We start from the raw sequence: 6,639 nt of genomic DNA on the forward strand, positions 1-6,639 counted from the left end.
CCCTGTATATAGCCTCCACATTGACTCTGTACCGGTACCCCTGTATATAGCCTCCACATTGACTCTGTACCGGTACCCCCTGTATATAGCCTCCACATTGACTCTGTACCGGTACCCCCTGTATATAGCCTCGACATTGACTCTGTACCGGTACCCCCTGTATATAGCCTCCACATTGACTCTGTACCAGTACCCCCTGTATATAGCCTCCACATTGACTCTGTACCGGTACCCCCTGTATATAGCCCCCCTATTGTTATTTACTATTGCTCTTAAATTATTTTGTTATTCTTATCTCTTACTTTTTTTAGGGATTTTCTTAAAACTGCATTGTTAGTTATGGGCTTGTAAGTAAGCATTTCACTGTAAGGTTGTATTTCGCGCATGTGACAAATACAATTTGATTTGATGTGTACTGTACATTTGTACATTTTAGCAGACACTCTTATCCAGTGACTTACATTAGTGAGCGCATACACTTTCATACTTTTTCTGTACTGGTCCCCATGGGAATGGAATCCACGCCCCTGGTGTTGGAAGTGCCATGCTCTACCAACTGAGCCACAAGTAACCAAAAAGGTATAGTGACATGTTTTTGTGATTCAAAGATATTTATATATTATTTTGAATGCTAGCCATACAACAAAAGTATTTGCTATATTGTATAGATCAACAAAGGCTATTCAAATAATTGTTTTTTTTACCAATATAATGTGTGTTCATCAGTTTTATGTCATTAGTGTTACTGCCTGACTACAAAGATATACAAGGACCTTGAGCATTCTCTCCTGTGACAAACTGTTATAAGGGGATGTCTATACTAGAGAAAATGATTAGCTAATCACACCCATTCATTATGGGATTCCATTGATCATTTGGTGTCTAAGTACAAACTGTCACTTGGTGTTAGTCCATTTAAATGAAGGGAAATAACATTGTGAGCAAAATGATTAATCATATCACTTTAGAAAATGATTTTTAAAGGATTAACTTTGATTTGAGAGAGTACAGGATGTACATGTTTAGAAACAGCTAGAACATGGATGAACACAGACAAACAGCGTCTCCATGAATTAATGTACTCTCTACAGTACTGCATTGTTACACCTCAAAAGAGCTAGAACCAAGTGTTGGAACCGAAATAATTTTACAATAGTTTTGTTTTGAACAGAACCATTACCAGGCGGACATTGGAATTAGTTTCTGAGTGACAGTGAGGACAAAGCAGGGTTCCCCCAACTCGCAGGCCGAATTGGGCCCATGGGTAGTTTTATTTGGTCAACACTATTTTTAAATTACATTATTTTTCTTGTTGGACATAAGACTGGAAAAACATCAGGAAATTAGCTCCAAGTAATTTTTATTTAAGAAATCTGTTCAAGAATTCCCCTGCATAATAGTATACAAATATAAGCAAGATTTGTATGATTATATTTTAGTGAAACATTATATCTGTTCGGGCTTCTTGCGGTCAATTTGCAGTCTAAAAATTATTTGTAATTATATTCCGGCAACCCAAACATCCTCTCAAGAAAAAAAATGGCACGCGGCTGAATCTAGTTGATGATCCCTGGGATCTCTGTTTGTTTTGTTCTCTTCACCAGGATAGTGAGACGCGGGGAAGTCAAGTTACAAAAAAAATGACTATCCGGTGAAACACTTCAGTTTTCGCTGTGCTGTGGTTTTTGGTTCGTTAACTTCACAATAGATTTTTCAAAGCTGCGCTCGCATTCTACACGTGGTGTATTTCTTTATGCATTTTTTCTATGAGAGGGTAGGCATGCTCGACATGGCCTTCCTGGATGCAATCAAAGGCACTAGATCTATGTAAGAGGACCATTAGTCCTGACACAATGCCAGTTTTTACCAGGAGACTGTTAAGGTTTTTTCTCAGCAGTTGAGATGGCTCCACCAGCCTAGCATCCTCAATGTAGCGCTTCTTTTTGATAAAGGTTGTTGAATCAGAAGAACTGATGTGGACCAGCAGCCTCTCGCATGCCTTGCAGTCATGAAGGATTGGCTCTTTCTGCATCTCATGTGCAAGACATCCTCCAAACAATCCCCATCTGCATCCCCTTCGGCAGTGTTGAGCTGGGGAGGATGGGCTCCTGGTAATGGTTAGAGCGAAATAAGTGAAATGGGATCAAATACATTAAAAACGTGGTTCCGTGTGTTCGATGCTATTCCATTTGCTCCGTTCAAGCAATTATTATGAGCCGTCCTCCCCTCAGCAGCCTCCACTGGTCAAATAGTGTGTCTAGTGGTCAGAATGGGAGTCCAAATAGTCCTGCATTATAGAAGTAATATAATCTTGGTTTCTGCAAAGCGTGTCAGTAAGTGGGTCCTAGTCCATTTTAAATCAACTTACTTAAATGTCCATGTGTCAATCCATCTTATTGCTTCCTGAAGGAAATCCAGCTCGAAGCTGTTCTCTTGTCCGAGAGCCCTCCTCCATGGATTTCTATCCCAGCAAGATCTAGAAGGAAAAAGCTTGTGTTGGTTTGATAGTGATTTCTATGTGCAAGGTTTTCAACTGTGTAATCCACCCTGTACTGATTGCATTTTCTTAGGTCTCTCTTTATGTAGTGTGTGTGTCGTCTCTCTTGTTGTGATGTGTGTTTTGTCCTATTTCTTTTTCCATTTACTATTATTATGTATATATTTTTTAACCAAGTGATTTTACCAAGTGCGGAACATCAAAGATGGGAATTCTGTGGTCTTCAACTGTGATGCAGTGCGCCCCGTCAGTGTGGTCCTCAGCATTTAGACTTGCTCCAAGGAGTTTCATGGACTTCATATTACAGGGTGACTGGTCACACACAACATTGATGACCTATCACATTTAAAGTAATTACTGTAAAATCCAAATATATGGTAGTGATGAAACTGGATTATTGTACAGTGGCAAGAAAAAGTATGTGAACCCTTTGTAATTAAATCAAATCAAAGTGTATTTGTCACTGAATACAACAGGTGCTTACTTATAGGCTCTAACCAATAGTGCAAAAAAGGTATTAGGTGAACAATAGGTAAATAAAGAAATAAAAACAACAGTAAAAAGACAGTGAAAATAACAGTAGCGAGGCTATATACAGTAGCGAGGCTATATACAGTAGCGAGGCTATAAAAGTAGCGAGGCAATATACAGTAGCGGGGCAATATACAGTAGTGAGGCTACATACAGACACCGGTTAGTCGAGCTGATTGAGGTAGTATGTACATGTAGATATGGTTAAAGTGACTATGCATATATGATGAATAGACAGTAGCAGTAGTGTAAAAGAGGGGTTGGCAGGACACAATGCAGATAGCCTGGTTAGCCAATGTGCGGGAGCACTGGTTGGTCGGGACAATTGAGGTAGTATGTACATGAACATACCTGGAATGACCCGGAATTACCTGGAATTCTGCATAAATTAGCCATACATTTGAATCTGATCTTCATCTAAGTCACAACAATAGACATAGACAGTGTTCTTAAACACAAATTACTGTATTTCTCTTGTCTATACTGAATACATCATTTAAACATTCACCGTGTAGGTTGGAAAAAGTATGTGAACCCCTAAGCTAATGACCTCCAAAAGCTAATTGGACTCAGGAGTCAGCTAACCTGGAGTCCAATCAATGAGACGAGATTGGAGACGTTGGTTAGAGCTGCCGCATAAAAAACACTCACAAAATCTGAGTTTGCTATTGACAAGAAGCATTGCCCGATGTGAACCATGCTTCGAACAAAAGAGATCTCAGAAGACCTAATATTAAGAATGGTTGACTTGCATAAAGCTGCAAAGGATTACAAAAGAATCTCTAAAAGCCTTGATGTTAATCAGTCCATGGTAAGACGAATTGTATATAAATGGAGAAAGTTCAGCACTGTTGTTACTCTCCCTAGGATTGGCCGTCCTGCAAAGATGACTGCAAGAGCACCACGCAGAAAGCTCAATGAGGTTAAGAAGAATTCTAGAGTGTCAGTTTAAGACATACGGAAATACCTGGCACGTGCTAACATCTTTATTTGCGAGTCTGCGATACATAAAACACTAAACAAGAATGGTGTTCATGGGAGAACACCACGGAAGAAGCCACAGCTGTCAAAAAAAAATGCATGTCTGAAGTTCACAAAAGTGCACTACTGGCAAAATATTTTGTGGATAGATTAAACTAAAGTTGAGTTGTTTTGAAAGGCATGTGTGCAGGAAAAAAAGGCACAGCACACCAACATCAAAACCTCATCCCCAACTATAAAGTATGATGGAGGGAGCATCATGGTTTGGTGCTGCCTCAGGGCCTGGACAGCTTGCTATCATCAACGGAAAAATGAATTCCCAAATGTATCAAGACATTTTGCAGGGGAATCAAGCTCAACAGGACAACGACCCAAAACACAAGTCAATCAACGCCTTCTGGAGTGGCCCAATCTTATGGAGAGCTGACCTCATCCCAATTGAGATGCTGTAGCATGACCTAAAGAAAGCTGTTCACACCAGACATCCCAAGAATATTGCTGAACTGAAACTTTTTTTTAAAGCAAAATGGTGCAAAATTCCTCCTGACCGTTGTGAAGGTCTGATCCGCAACTACAGAAAACATTTGGTTTAGGTTATTGCTGCCAAAGGAGGGTCAACCAGTTATTAAATCCAATGATTCAGACACTTTTCCCACCCTGCACCCGACAAACCACATCCTGCAGGCCACCTGAACTAAAGTCAGCATCTGCTGCTTCCTCTGCATCGAGCTTGGTCTACGCTCTCCTTCACCGTCTTGTTCTCTCTGTCTTTCTCATCTGAAACTCCTACACCTGATTCCCTGTCCTCTAGACAATTCAAGACTTTAACCCTGTTGTATTGATTTAAAACGATGATGCATCTATAATTGCTAAAAAACTTTGTGGTTGGCTTACTTCTTCTCTTTATACTATGCTGTACATCTGTTGCAGATTGAGGGGGTGGATTCATGCAATTTATCCTGGTAGGTACTGCCTCGGTGGACAGTGTCTTCTGTGAACCCCGTTGAAAGATCCTTTTCTGGTAAAAATGGACTGAAATGTATTTTTATTGACATATTAGCTATACCTTTTTTTAAAAATCAGAATAAAACACTCTTCAAAGTGCTCCTCGCACACATTATAACCCCCTTTCTTCTGGTCCTCGAAGGACTTGTGCAGACATGTCCCTACACCTGATGTTTCTCAGCCATGTCTTCCTTCTGAGTAATTGCAACAGTGCGTAAGGTTTAATGTCAGATTTGATTGAATTCACAACAATTCAGGCTTTGTTTTCAATTTTATGGAAATATGACTTATTCTCTTCTCTCTCTCTCTCGCCCTGCGAGAGTAGGTTCTACCCTTTCTAGGAGCGGAAGAGACCTCAGGTTTCTGGGAATCTACAACGCCCATTGTTTATTTTAACTTCTCCTCTGGGACCCCCAGCCATTGTGTGTGTATAAAGTTTATGATTGTGTTCTCAATCCTTGTTCTTATACCACTACACTGACATTTTAAATAGTCCTTTAGATGTTCCTGAGTCTGAGGACACCTCCTGCCATCTGAAACTACCTGATTTTTGAATGTATGTTTGTTTTGCTCCATGTGTAACTCTGTCTGTGTCGAACTGCTTTGCTTTATCTTGGCCAGGTCGCAATTGTAAATGAGAACTTGTTCTCAACTTGCCTACCTGGTGAAATAAAAGATCCAGAACACTACTGATTACATAGCCATGACGTGTGCCTCACCATGCAATATTTATTACATACCTTTCAACATCTGTTGGAAACTGGGAAAATGATTTTTCCTCCCTTCCTCTGGACAGTATTGCTGCACATTGTCATAACTGCATTAGTTATCAGTATCTTTGACAACAATCACATGGGATTCCAGCTCAACAACTTCATAATCAAGAATGGGAAATAAGCTTGGCATAATGATTTGTTTTTTGCTTCCTCTCCCCCTAAACAAAATCAGAACATTTGACAATAAAAGGCATTTATTGATGACATGTTTCTTATCATGAAAATAAAGTTATTTCACAGGAGGAGTAGTAGTCGCAAAACTTGTGAGTTGTGAATTAGCTAGCCAGCTCGACATCTACTTGGGAAAGCTATCTAGCTACCGCCAAGAAGAGGATGAAGACCATTTCTGCCTTAAGATACATGACCTTCATGCGGAAGAAATGCCCACTATCTAGTGCACTCATCCTAAACAAAGTCATCTCTATAAACAATTAGGTGAGTCAAGTCAGCCAAATGTTGTGCACTGTGACACAGATTCTAGTTTTGGAAACAAGTTTATGGAGAAGAAATGTTTACTTGATGAGAAAATTAGCAGAATGTCGATCAAAATCTTCTCCCACTGCTGGCCACTGGCTGCTTCACATTTACACATCCATGGAAATATCTGTCTCATTGTCCTGTGGCGTCGTCGCTGATTTTGTCCAACTGGTGGCCGCCAACCAGCTCCATGGGGCCATATTGGTGTCACATGTCCATAACTAATTGGTACATAAAACCCAATGATGGCTTAAAAATGGTCTGAAGAAAATAAAAACATGCCACTTAAATATCCTTACTTTTTGGGATGGAAAAGCACCCCAGAGTAGTTTTCATGCCAGGTTTGAATATTTTACATGTAAACAGTCTAAA

The 6,639-nt window shown here is 40.0% G+C and overlaps 1 long non-coding RNA gene across 1 annotated transcript; it reads left to right on the forward strand.

The window, feature by feature from the left end:
• Positions 1 to 4,686: 4,686 nt before the first annotated feature.
• LOC116358156 (uncharacterized) lies at positions 4,687 to 6,022 on the forward strand. The gene is made up of 3 exons (XR_004206045.1): positions 4,687 to 5,030; positions 5,157 to 5,224; positions 5,340 to 6,022. It is a non-coding gene; the product is annotated as an uncharacterized LOC116358156 (long non-coding RNA).
• The last annotated feature ends 617 nt before the right edge of the window (positions 6,023 to 6,639 follow it).

This window comes from Oncorhynchus kisutch, linkage group LG28 (assembly GCF_002021735.2).
Source record: "Oncorhynchus kisutch isolate 150728-3 linkage group LG28, Okis_V2, whole genome shotgun sequence".
Lineage (NCBI taxonomy): Eukaryota > Metazoa > Chordata > Actinopteri > Salmoniformes > Salmonidae > Oncorhynchus > Oncorhynchus kisutch.